The sequence below is a fragment of the Erpetoichthys calabaricus genome, chromosome 7, assembly GCF_900747795.2.
Source record: "Erpetoichthys calabaricus chromosome 7, fErpCal1.3, whole genome shotgun sequence".
Classification (NCBI taxonomy): domain Eukaryota; kingdom Metazoa; phylum Chordata; class Cladistia; order Polypteriformes; family Polypteridae; genus Erpetoichthys; species Erpetoichthys calabaricus.
Genome location: NC_041400.2, coordinates 155,297,760 through 155,311,261, shown reverse-complemented (window position 1 = coordinate 155,311,261; position 13,502 = coordinate 155,297,760).

The window sequence follows — 13,502 nt, the reverse complement described above, 5'->3', positions numbered from 1 at the left end:
ATGCTGTTCCTGTTTCAAGTAGAATAAAGCTTGTTTTTCTAAAGTACTGAGAATCAGCCTCGTGTTTTGGGATGCAAGACAGTGACTCACACTCTATATTGTGTGTGTATTTTTCTAAATTATAGATTACACTAGTTTATAAAATAGATGGATGAATATATAAATATTTGCTATTATGACCAGTGGGGTGCACTCTTGAGTTGACCTCTGAATCCAGAATGAATGTCAAGGAGGCCAAAGTTATAGAAAAAAATATTTTATTAATATTAATGCAAAGATGGTTTATATTCTGGCATAAAGCAAAGTATCAATGAAACATAAAAGGAAATAATAAATCAGTTGTTTCTTGTCCTATCTTGTAAATTGGATATTGAGCGCCAACTGTGTGATGCTTAACACTCTTACTCACTCCACTATTACACAATGCATTCCCCCTTTCTCAAAACCTCTGGCCTGTCTTCTTCTCACCAGCTGAATGCTTGTCTGTGTAGTGCTGACAGGACTGAATGGTATCAAGATGACTAAACCCTGAATGGCATGTATCAGCTTGTGTGTTGTTAAATTGAAGGAGAATCCTAAAGAGTAGCCTAACACTGTGGTAAGTTTTGGTACACAAGAATGCAAGATCAATCAACGTTATAAGTGTAAATGCGAATGGAATGGAAAAGATATCAAAATAAGAATGTTTTTGTTCAAGGTAAGTTTTTATTTAAAAATTTTCTTTAAAATTTTCAGTTAAAAGATTCTATTTGTTTTATAATGTGGCCGTATTTTGAAATGCCAGTGTGAAAACATCACACACTACACAATGCATCCATAGCTTTAAAATGGCAACACCCCATTCCAAAAATACACCTAAGAATAACATGGTGATGTCTTTAGAATAACTATAAAATTAAAAAACAGACAAAATAAAGTTCATGGTGAAATTTTTTTTAATAAATACATAAAAACACATTCCTTCTAGTGAAATGCCCTTGTACCAACTCCATTATTGGATAGAGCTTTTCAGGCTGGGCAGGATAATGCTTCTGGGTAAACTCTGTTACATATTTCTAGGGTCGTATAGGCTGTGAAGAAGCCTTTTAGCCCTACGTCTAGAACTCCCACTGGAGGTCCCAGAAGCTTCTACACTTCCAAAGAGAAGGGTCCAGCTTCAGACCTCCATATATTGCATATATATGTCACATGACTTACTCAGCAAAAACACTGAGAAGAGTTTGATTGTGGCCCACAGAACTACACGCCACTCCAACTACACAACATGCTCAATAGTCATCATTACTCCAGAGAAAGATAACCCTCCCACAACTCCTAACATTAACCATAGCGTAATTTCTTATGGAAATGACATGAAAGGTGCAACTTGAAATGGCCGTCTTGAAAAAGTTGCAAATGACTGGATGTGTTGCAAAGCGTGACTGATACAGAATGCAAAAGCAACTAAATGTTATCAGATGTGTGCAACTTATTTAACTCCTGAATGGAGCAGATCTGTGAAGGTCAGCTACTAGACTCCATTGCTTCCAAACCCTGTTGCTCTGTTAAAGGGACTGACAAACACCAAGACATCTGCCTTTTCCAAAAGACAGCAGGGACCGTGTATAGCACAGTCTATAAGCCCAGGGAAATATATCAGCACCTAGGTGGCAAATTATGCAATTATGGGTCATAGCACAGTGACACCAGTCCATTTTTAATGAATCCATTGCCTGCAGGCCTGAATGATATGAAGGTACAGCTCTTCAGATAAAGCTTGTTTTGTTACCCACATGTAGCTGTTCAGGATTTTGGGCACTGATGTTTATTTCTTCCATTATCATTTTGAGGAACTTATCACACAGGCAGTGCCAGTGCAGTTTAAAGGCATATCCAGGCTTCATACGATGCCTGTGGGGTTTTATGTAAATTAAACAAAAACATGCATATCAGTAAAGATATAATATAATTTAGTTTCCATTGACTGTTTATGCCTTCATATTTAAATGAGTATGCTCACATTTTGATTTTGCATGTGGTCAGATTGACTTGCTTCTCTATGTTTTTATTTGTAGGTGTCTCTCATTACATTTAAACATCAGCACAAAAGATAGAGGTTTGTTACTAATAAATTTATCACATAAGAGTTTCTCTAGTTTTCCAGGCTGCATATAGACAGCTGAGATGTCTTAATGTTCAGCAGGATATTTCAGTTTTTTACAGCCAAGATGTTATTAGCTGAAAAGATAGTGAGAGAAATACTCCTAAATTAGTTTAATGTAAGTTATACACAATACCTGGAGCTACAGATTTTGTTTCATTCAAGATCATCATTCAGTAATTGCTTGTTTAAAAGTATTAAATATTAGCTACCATAAAATATGTGAAATATTGCACCAGCTCCATAAAGTCTCACAAAATTAATTCTGCATATTTTATATTTTTGTACAGCTTCAGTGAATTCTGATTGAGTTCACACAGGTACTCTCTGCACATTTCTTTCAAATATACAGCACGGTGAAAATGAAATCTAGAAATAAACCATAGAATGTTTATCAGGTTGGAAAATGTTTATCGGTACAAGGGTGAAGTGTATAAAACAGTGGTCTGACAGTATTACTGTGTGGATCAGAAATCTGGGCAGTTACAAAACGTGCATGAAAGGAAAATGGATGCTACCTAGGATGTTGAGATGGATGTGTGGTGTAACAAAGCTTGATAAGATCAGGAATGAGAGAATCAAAGGTACAGTGAAAGCTGAGCTAATCTCAAAGAAAATACAGGGAAGAAGGTGGTTTGGGTAGGTGATGAGAAGAGAAGTATACAAAGTGGGGAGAAGAATCATGGATATGAGGTGTCAGGACAGAGGAGAAGAGGACGGCAAAAGAGAAAGTAGCTGGACTGTGTAATGGAGGGTGTAAGGGAGAAAGGGGTAACAGGCAAAGAAGTGTACGACAGAACAAAGGAGGCTGGATAAATATAGTAACTCCACATGAAATTGGGAAAACGTTAGAAAAAGAAGAAGTGAATATAAAGTTGAAACACTTCATTTTCAGTACTGTGTATTTGTAGAGGGTGACAGCATCACAGAGATAGAATTAGAAGATGGCACAGATAGATCAGGATTCAACCAAAGGAGTAACCTTTGTTTTCCACACACTAGTATGCAACCCACAGGATTCAGTGGTTTGTCTATGTTATGAGCTCTTATTTTCAAAAATGTATTGTGAAACTTCTAATAATACATTTTATATGGGTTTTTGATGCACAGAGATTCCAAATCTTAAGTTTTTGAACCATAAACAAAGTTACTTTTTACTGTGACTCCATTTTGTTTTTCAACTCGAGTGCCGCCATTTTGTGGATCCTGTTGCTATGATGCAAACACCAGTTGCTGGGGATGTGTTTATAGAGGCCGTGTCTCTGACCTCGTTAGGTCAAAGATCTATAGGTTGACTCAACCAGCCATGTTTCAACTAAGTTTTCAGAAAATCCTTAGATCACTGTGTGGAAAATTTGCTTTTGATATTTCCTGGTTAACAAATCCTTGTTTTTGCCTTTTTGACTCATGTTTTATTTTTTTGTCTTTCCAGTTCCTGATCTTTTGAATATGTTCTTTGTTTGTGTGAAAGATAGAACGGACTTCCATTTCTAACATTGGCTTGCTTGTTACTTCGTGTTTTTCCTGGTCCTTACATAAAACGTTTATTGTCTTCTTGTGTGTTAATTATAATGTTAACTATAATGTTAATTATAGTTTTTTGAGGAAGTTGTTAATATTAACATTTTTAATGCACTCTGATGTGTATAGAGACATAATATTCTCTAAATCAGGGGTTCTTAACCTGAGGTCCGTGGACCCCTAGGTGGTCCATGGATGGGTTTCAGGGGGTCCGAGAGGGTCACACAAAAATTAGTATTTATATTCACTATACAGCCCAGCACTGATGAATTAGAATAGATATAACGTTAGTAGTAGTAATGGTAGTAGAAAACGTAGTAGTAGTGGATCTGTTTTAATTTGCACAAGAGGATTGTATTTCATAATAATGAGTGACCATTACATTTTGCATAAAAAGGAGTGTTTTTTAAGATTGTTTACTATGTATGAGACAATCAAATCTCGATAAATAAAGTACATTATATTCATTGCATGCAAAGTTGTGTTTATGTGAATATTACTGGAGAAGGGGGCCCACAACTTTAATCAGATTCTTAATGGGGTCTGTGACTCATAAAAGATTAAGAATCACTGCTCTAAATATTTTAGTTATGTCTCTGTTTTCACTACTGTGTTATTAACCTTTACAAGCACATTCAGAACTTAATTTTTATAAATTTGCAGTGCTAACATTTTAGTGGTCTTTTCTCCATGCTGACAGGATGCTAAATAAAGTTGCTTTATTTCATTCATAGTCAAAAGATTAAGTTCTGTATGTTAGTGTTTTATCTTTTTTGTGCTAAAAAAATAATTCAGCAGAAATACTTATTCTTGACTGGTCTTAGAATTCTCAGAAAACTGTCCAGATATCCCTTTAGTTTGATTTGTCCCCTCAGGTGTACTTTAAGTATTCTTACAGTGTCCCTGTAGTTATCGGTGGTAATGCATTACACTTTATGAAAATATTAATTTGAATTGAAATTGTGAAAGATGAATGTTCTCTTCGTTCCCTTGTACTAATCCTTGTCTAAGAAGTTAAGCAGAAGTAAGCTTTAAAAACATGCTTTGCTGAGCAAACAGAAAAATATTTGTACAAAGGACTCAAGGTCTAAGCATTCCAAAACATGAGTCTGCCTTATCCCGTTTACTCTTATCATGAAAAGCTTGCACCTGCCTACTTTATTATTTTTCTCTTTGCAGCTGCAAGCCACCAATATCTTTGCTGCAAAGCTTAAAAACCTTAGTCAAGGACACAGTGTACTTTGAGAGGGCTAAGCAGATCGTTGTTTTAGAAATGAAGCTGCTTAAAACTTCAACCTTGAGAGATGACTGTTGCATTCCATAATGATATTAAAATCAAGCGTTTTAGGGGTATAAAACTTTGCCCCATCCAACAGACGGGGTTCAGAAGAGCCCTGACGCTGTCATGTAATATTGATTGCCTGTTTTTCTGAACCTCTGCTCACTGTGACGATGAGAAAATAAAGCTGCTATATGACCATACCTGCTGTCTTGTCTGGTGTCTTCGTCCACAAAATCTAAGCTACAAAGTCTTTGTACATGGTGAGCTGTGTTAGTTGAGTATAAAGATTTCAGTTCTATAAGTCCAAAATAAAGGAAGTATTTTCAAAATTTGAGAGACGAGAAATAATTGCTGTTATTAAAAAAATGAATTCATTTTTGAACCACTGCGATTTACCAACATATTCATGACAATGGAAATAAAAATCTCCATGGGTTTAGTGCGGAATATAAACTGTCCTGCCATTAATACCGTATTAAATCTAATATTTGGGAATTTACACTGAAACTTTAAATATGAAACCCCTTTCATCCAAATCTGGTGCATATTTCTTCATCACTATTATTTTCTATAAGTTTCCCACCACCATAATGTAGAACCTTTCAGAGACTGATATATAAACGTTACAAAAAGAATTGCTTCCCATTTCTCAGGTCTTCTAATATTGCCGGTGTGAACAACCTGGCTAACCTAATCTCTTTTTAGTTGAAATTAATCTTTTTTCTCCTGCAAAAACATCATATCTGAAAGCAAGGAACTACTGTAAGTTGTGAAAACACTTTTTTGTCTTGAGCTCATTATTTAAGCTTTTAACATTCCAGGTTATTCGTTTTAATGAATAATCAAAATGATGCAGTATTTCAAGATAGCAACAGAATAATGAAATATATATAATTTAATTTTTACCTTTCAACAAAACCATTTACCTACTGCTAGTTATACAGTATGAGATATCCCAAGCATGTTACTTTTACTCATCATCTTTAAAAGTCCTTAAAAGTTTGCAATTACATTTGTTAGATTTCTCCGCTGATGGATTACTGCTACCAAGGCTCACTTCAGCACGTTCATTTATTTGGTCAGACTGTAATGAAGGTTTAGACACGGCAGTTTTTCTTTGCGTCTTTGGGTGAGTTTAAGTGTGGTCTTTATCTTCAGCTGTAATCCAAAGCTTCACTGGTAAAAGGAGGATGAAGTTTATACCTGAACATTATTATCATTGTTAATCAGGACTATACACAGCCTGTTTTTCAGCGATTACCACAGAAAAGTCTGGAAAGATATACTGTATATGTGATTGGTATCCAAAAGACTGCCTCACCAGAGAGCCAAACAGTCTCAAGGTCGACTGCTGCTTTATTTAGCAAAGTTGGAGATATTCCACTACTATGATCTCCCAGCTGGCAATGTCAATCTGGCATTTTGTAAAGTCGACTTTAGTGGTGCCTTTAAATTACACCACCTCAGGCTCTTTTTCTTCAACCCAACTGGAAGTAGAAGACGTATCTCAGAAGACAGGAATTGGGCAATCTTAGGTAATGGCCTGCTCACCAGAGTTGATTCTGCAGGATTGTGTTTTCATAAAACAGTAGCAGGTAACTCAAATCTTCCTAACATACCGAAAAGCAATGATACCAAAGGCTAAATAAATTTCAGGTTATTGCAGTTCTGCGGATATACTGTAAATAAGTGTATAAACCCCCCAATTTTTTCTTATTTTTTTTTACTTACGAATGAAGAAAACTATTTTTGATGTGGATAAACATGTGGCAATTGTCACTAATGATGAAGCAAAATATGGTACAGTAAGTACTTTGTCCGAATTTTCAATCATTTTGTGCTTTCATTAGCACAATGCTAAATGTAAGTAGCTGCATGTGCAGGCAAGTGAGTAGCTAGATCATTATCATTTTTTTTTAAACTGAGCAGCAGAACCCCCTGCTTGCAGTTCCCAGTATCTTAAATATGCCTCCCAACCATACCATCTCATGAAGAACAGCTGCTGGGAAGGGGGAATGTCACTTTAAGTGACCCCCTCAGCAGGAGCGACACATGTCTCACAGTCGTCACTTAAGGCATTTTCACACTCATAGTCAATTTTATTTGTTTAGAATTAGGGGATGATTCTTTAGTTTGTTTCAATTTCTAGTCAGTTTGGTGTCATTTCACACTGTAAACTTTCAAGCAAGCTAAACAATAAACATCCTGTGGGCATGTCGTAGACTTCTTTCATTTCCTGGGGAAAAAATATGAAGGGTCGACAACAGTTGTGTTTTCACACCAACATATTTTTTGTAATTGCTGCATTTATTTACCAAACCCAGCTCTATGAGCAGAACTCCAATTATCGTACAACTGGAAGACTACTTAAAAATTATGCGTTAATACACATTGTATGAAAACAAACAAAAAATAAATATGTGTACAAAATAAGGCAAACTCTGCTGAGAGCATCCAATCCCACATTCCACTTGATGTGCTCCAGTCTTGACAGTAGACATATCAGATGTATGATGCATACATTCACTGCATGATGTTGCATATTTACTCTCCAGTAGCCACCACATGAATGTAACCTCAATTTATCTTAAATACCATGCCAACTTTCTTAACTCTTATAAATATTTGTTAATAACGTTAATTTTGGAATTTTTGATTAACATTTATTACATATGTTAAAGTTATTGTGTCTTCTTATCCACATTGACCCTGAAAAGTGATTGCATTGAGAGATTACACAGATTATTGGGTGTGACTGTCAGTCTCACAGGGCACTGGTATTCTTTTCTCACCATCTTTTCATGTATTTTGATAGATTCAATTTCCCACAACGGTTGTGAGAGACTCTCAGCCAGAATCCAGAGCTATGTTTGGTTTGATTGACTGGTAGTTGTGCAAGATGATCATGTAAATAGCATTACATTTGTACCTATAGGTGTATTTTTTTTAACTTGTTATTGTTTTTAATGCTTCATATTAACTCTAAACTCAATATGTTATGAATAGAATTCCCTAATAACCAACAGCAATTAGGCCAGGTTTATACTTCACGCGATGCATGCTCCTGCAGACGTTTCTGCTATGCAAGTGTTGTGCTGTTTATACTTGTGCACGTACTTTACATAAATCTGGAAGATTTCAACAGGCAGCAGTACGAGATATCATCATTGTGAGAAAACGTTCAGGTTCGCTGTGATGTGAATTGCTTGAAACATACATTAAATTCCAAGGACACCTTGCCACAACATCTCTGAAAAGGATGGGGCATCGGCTCATCGCAAGGTGAATACAAGCACACACACACACTAACGTTATTTTAGCATCACCAAATCCCCAAACCTACATGGAAGGCAACAGGAGCACACTGTGGAAACATTATTATCAGTATCCAACCTGCTATATCCTATTACAGGGGTCTGCTGGAGCCAACAAAGGGCACAAGGCAGGAACAAACCCCGGGTAGGGTGCCAGCCCACCACAGGGCACACACACACACACACACACACACACACACACACACACACACCAAGCACACACTCGGGACAATTTAGGATCACCAATGCACCTAACCTGCATGTCTTTGGACCGTGGGAGGAAACCGGAGCACCCGGAGGAAACCCACACATACACGGGGAGTACATGCAAACTCCACGGAGGGAGGACCCAAGAAGCGAACCCAGGTCTCCTTACGGTGAGACAGCAGCGCTACCACTTCGCCACCGTGCCGCCCCACACTGTGGAAACCCACCAGGAAAACATTCAAACTCCAGACAGGGAACACTATTGACGTGACTTCCTACTGCGAATCAACAGCGCTACCGCTCCGCCCCCACATGTGTAATTATTAACAGTATTCATTATTTAAATTAAGATAATGATTTTTCTGTAAATTGTAATATATATACTTTAATGCATTTCATCATGAAAGTGATATCATGTATAAATCTGATTCTAAATGTGCGGAGAGCTGGAACATCATAAATTTAATGTATTCTGTGTGGCAATTGCTACTTGCTGCTGCTGTCAGTTCAGCAGAAACCCCCAGAAACACTTAATGATTAATAGCTGGGTCGGTTTCAAGATGACGTTTACGATGGTATACTTTAATGATAAAATAAACTACGAGATTAAAGCTGAAATTTCCACTTTATTCACAAAATAGACCTTTTCACTGTGTCCCTAATTTTTTTCTCTGTGGCTCAAATACACTGCCGTGCTTTCTGAAAAAAAAAAAAAAAAAAAGACGGTACAGAAGATGGTATGTGTGACCTTTAAAATGTATTGCGTCATTGCGATGGGAAATATGCGATGCTTTAATATAAAAGCACCACGAATGCATTTGTATGTCACCATTTTGTTTCACCACATCAAACCATTCATCAAACACTGATGCCTGTAGGATCTGCAAAGTCGTTTTCTGTCACACTGAATGTGAAGTCACGTTCCGACTTGATCACACTGAGCCCCACAATTTTTTGCTTTAACTGCAACTCACACACACGTCACGTTAATTTCTGAGGACGAGCTCAGAGGACATGTCAGATGAATGCTGGGTACTCTTGGCAGCCATGATGCGTGCGCATGCGCATTCTGAGCGTGAAGTATAAACCGGCCCTTAGTGTGACTACCACAGCATGCCCAGTTTTACCTGTGATACTCAGTATTTGATGATGTTCGATGGGCCCTGTGTCACCTCACATTAACAACGCATGCAAATCACTCTAAGGTTCACTTGGTACTGTATTGAGACCAGTCTTTCTAAAATGTCTCGGTGTGGTTGTTTTTGTCCACACCAGACTGCAAATGATGTGTTAACATCTGCCAAAATGAACCAGGCTTTTCAGGGAACACTGCACCAAACAAACTATTAGTGGATGTTCATGCTATCATTATGCCTTTTTTCCCTCTATGGGTTACTGCATCATTATCAAAAACTGTATGATGTTTAACCATAAGGTCAACATAACGTATATTCTTATGGTTCAGGAAAATTTAAATGACTCTAAATGATCGATGTTTTATGATTCAATATTGCTTCATTCCCTTTTTTTTTTATAGGTTTGATTTTTTTTTTCAGTAAATTAAGCATTAAAGTATAATGTGTTTTGGCTAATTTTACCATAAATATCTGTAACCTGGGACCTTAGCTTGGTTTCCTTTTTGGTGTCATTGATCCTAAAGACCTAAAGATTTGATTTCCTGAAAGAGGTGCATAGCTGATGCAATGGTCATCTTCCTTCTCTATGATTGCCTTTTGGAACAATTTGTTGCTGTGCTAAGAAAAGTGTATCATAGCCTTCCTATTGTTATTGGCGTGTTCCCCTGCCCTAAATGCAGCTTTGTGTGTTTATAATAATATGACTACACTTTAAAGAATATGTGAAATGGAAAAGATCCCTTATTAATTATTAAACATAAACACAGCCGCCTGAAAGAGAGTTCTTGTTGACTTTATTTTTTTTCTGTCAGAAAATATTATGTAGACTTTGAAAGCAAAGGTACATACAAAGTGAGCATTCTTTCCTCTTTTTTTTTTTGTAAACAGTTTTTATTGAATGTCTTCCCCAGCTCTTTTTCTTTACCAGGTTCTTAAATAAAAATGATGTAAAACCTTTCCTTTATGAAAAATCTCTACCTTTCAACAATCATGAGTTCCAGGCATGTAACCCAATTATATATTAATTGATGCACTTTAAAATTCATTAACTCTGCATTTGAAGCTAAAGCTATAATTAACTGTCGTCTTTGCCTCCCTTCTCCAATCTCTGGGTCTGAGGTCTTTCTGCTAATTGAAAAGGGTGCACTCAGTGAATCGGCTAATCAGCTCCTCACAGATGCCCCCCTCAGGAAGGTGCTCAGAAGGCAGCGTCATGGCGCCGCCAGGGAGTAACCATCACTTCTGCAACAAAAAAGATATGTTTTGGATTTCTCTAACAAATTTTCTTTAAATAATGGAAAAAAAATCATAACTCGGTATATCTTCAATTCTACAGTATTCATAGATTCAGACTAACTAAAAATAAGTCTTTGAATATTGTTGTGGATAGCATATTTTCCTCTGTCATAAATATGGAAATTTATGGCATTTTAGTAGTTACATTTCAACTCAGAAAAATCCATTGGCAAATCAGTGGTAAAGAACAATAGGCAAGCTTTTTGATAGTTCTAATATTAGTTCATTTACTTGTCCATCCTCTCAGCTTGATGAGGATTATGTTAACAATGATTTGAGATAGACAGACCAAACCACCATATGCCCAGTTCATTCTAAATAATTTCCAGGCAGTACCAGGCTAGCTCAAAGGCATAATTCCTCTAGGATGTTTTGGTCTTTTGGGTTCTCTCCACGCAGACTGTGCTAAGTACACCCCAACCGCCTTGCCCCATTTGGATGCATTTTGTGAAAACCTTGTTATATGACCAAAACTCTGGAGAAGCTCTGGTCTTTCATATTGCTGAATTTCACTTCCTATCAGGAACAGTGAGGCCCGGTAACCTTGCACAAGAACTACAATTTAGCCACCAGTAATTTCAATTACATTCATTAGGTCACTAGCCAGAGCATGTCACCATAAGTCTGGGTGGCCTGGCCATGAAGTCTGAAAAGCAAACTGAAAGATATATCTGAGGACTCAGTTTGTGCTTCGCCTGCAGTGAACAACATTGTTTGGCACAACGTTTGTATAACCATCGGCTCTCTGCAATGAGAAGAAATTTTCAAGGAAACTGAACAGTTTCACAGCATAATCTGCAATGAACAAGCCACTGTTTGCTTACAAGGGGCTTTGACCTTAGAGTGGATCATACTTAGGTGGAGAGATTGTAGTCTTCGGAGGCAATGAGAACATTATCTGCAAACATCATACATGTAACCCTTTGGTTTCTAAACTAGATATATTCTACAGGTCTATGAATATCGATATCTCGTTCATAAAAATCATGAAGAGAAAGCAGGAAATATCTAACAGAGTGTCATATTTACATTAGATCGACCCACCATACAAGCAAGCAAATTTATATATACACTTCATGTACAAAGACTGAAAACCTATTGTATCTCCTTACACAGTATACTATGGGATGGATTGACAAAGTCCCATGAACTATAAAATCTATTAACATTTCTTTTCCTGAATCTGAGGCTTAACTTTTGGGAAGAATGTTTGGTTTAACACACAGGCATACGCTTTTCCAGGGCGGTAGAGGTGTGTGATCCATATGCAATTAGAGCACACCTGCTTGTCACCCTTTTTTATAGGTTTATAGAATATCGCATAGAAGGCCTCTTTCACCAACTTGGTCTTCCTTAATGGCTGGAGACCACTAATCAGTCCTTGGTTTGCTGCTGTGACACACAGAGACCACTTTGGCTAGAGTTGCTTACAGAGACCACTATTTCAGTCTGCATATTTCTGCCCTCTCCTTATATACAGGAGAGGCTCCTTCAAATATGTCCACTAGTTATTACCAATAAATTTTCATCATGTTTGGGTATTCTGGCAAGCTCTCCACCAATATGATAGCTCAATACCTTTCTTTTCCCAAGCATAAAGAACATATGGCCTCAGATCAAATGACACAACTTCAATACTGATCAATGAACTTTGGTCCAAGGTACTCTAGTATGACTTAAACGTTCAAGCAATTTTGTGTTAAAAATGTTTTTATTAAGGATAATCCATTACTAGCAAAAAACTTCAATGACCATTCAAGTCCAGAAAAGTTAGGCCATTCATCTTAATCACAGTTATCACTGTTGTTTCCCATGAGTTTCTAAGTAGGACTACAGAGTTGCTACACCCAGAAAACATTAAAAGGTTCTGTCTGCAACTCATAGTTGCACTGGGGAAATGGTTTTCATTGAGTGCATAAAGCCAGGAGCGTTTGAGCACTAATACACCCACCAGGTTCACTTTGTGGGAGAAAATCCAGAGTAGAAGATCCAGTGCTGTGCATTGAAGAGAGTCTAGTTATTCTATATGTAGCTGTTGATTTCATCATCAGACCAAACTACTTAACGGATTTAGATTTTTTCTATAATTTGCTTGAACATTCTGGTTGATTTTGTGACTTCTATCATCGTGCTATCATAGTTCACTTGCAGGAGCAATTTATTCGCACTAACCTGAGAAAGAGGCTGTTGGCCGAGGGGAAGTTCGAGAGTGACGTCAGGAGTGAGGAGCCGAGTGGGGTCCTCCTCACTTACGTGTCAGCTTCTGTTCGACTCGGTCTACCTCTCGCCACTTTTTGGAACGTATCTTGCCTCTGTTTAGCTAGTGATATCTGCTTATAAGTTTGTCCTGTTTCACTACTATGTGGGACATCTGCAGCTGGGAGCCAGACGAGGCCCTCCTCACTCGCACGCCAGCCTCCATTCGAGTCTGTCTACCTCTAGAGATGTGTTGGAGCGTACCTTGCCTCGGCTTAGATAGCGATACCTGCTTGTTTATTGATTTTTAAAGTTTGTTCTGTTTCACTACTATGTGGGCGGAGCCGTGGGGGACAGCTTGTCTTAAATAAAGGAAGAACCAAAATGGGTGGGATATCCAGCATTCTGAC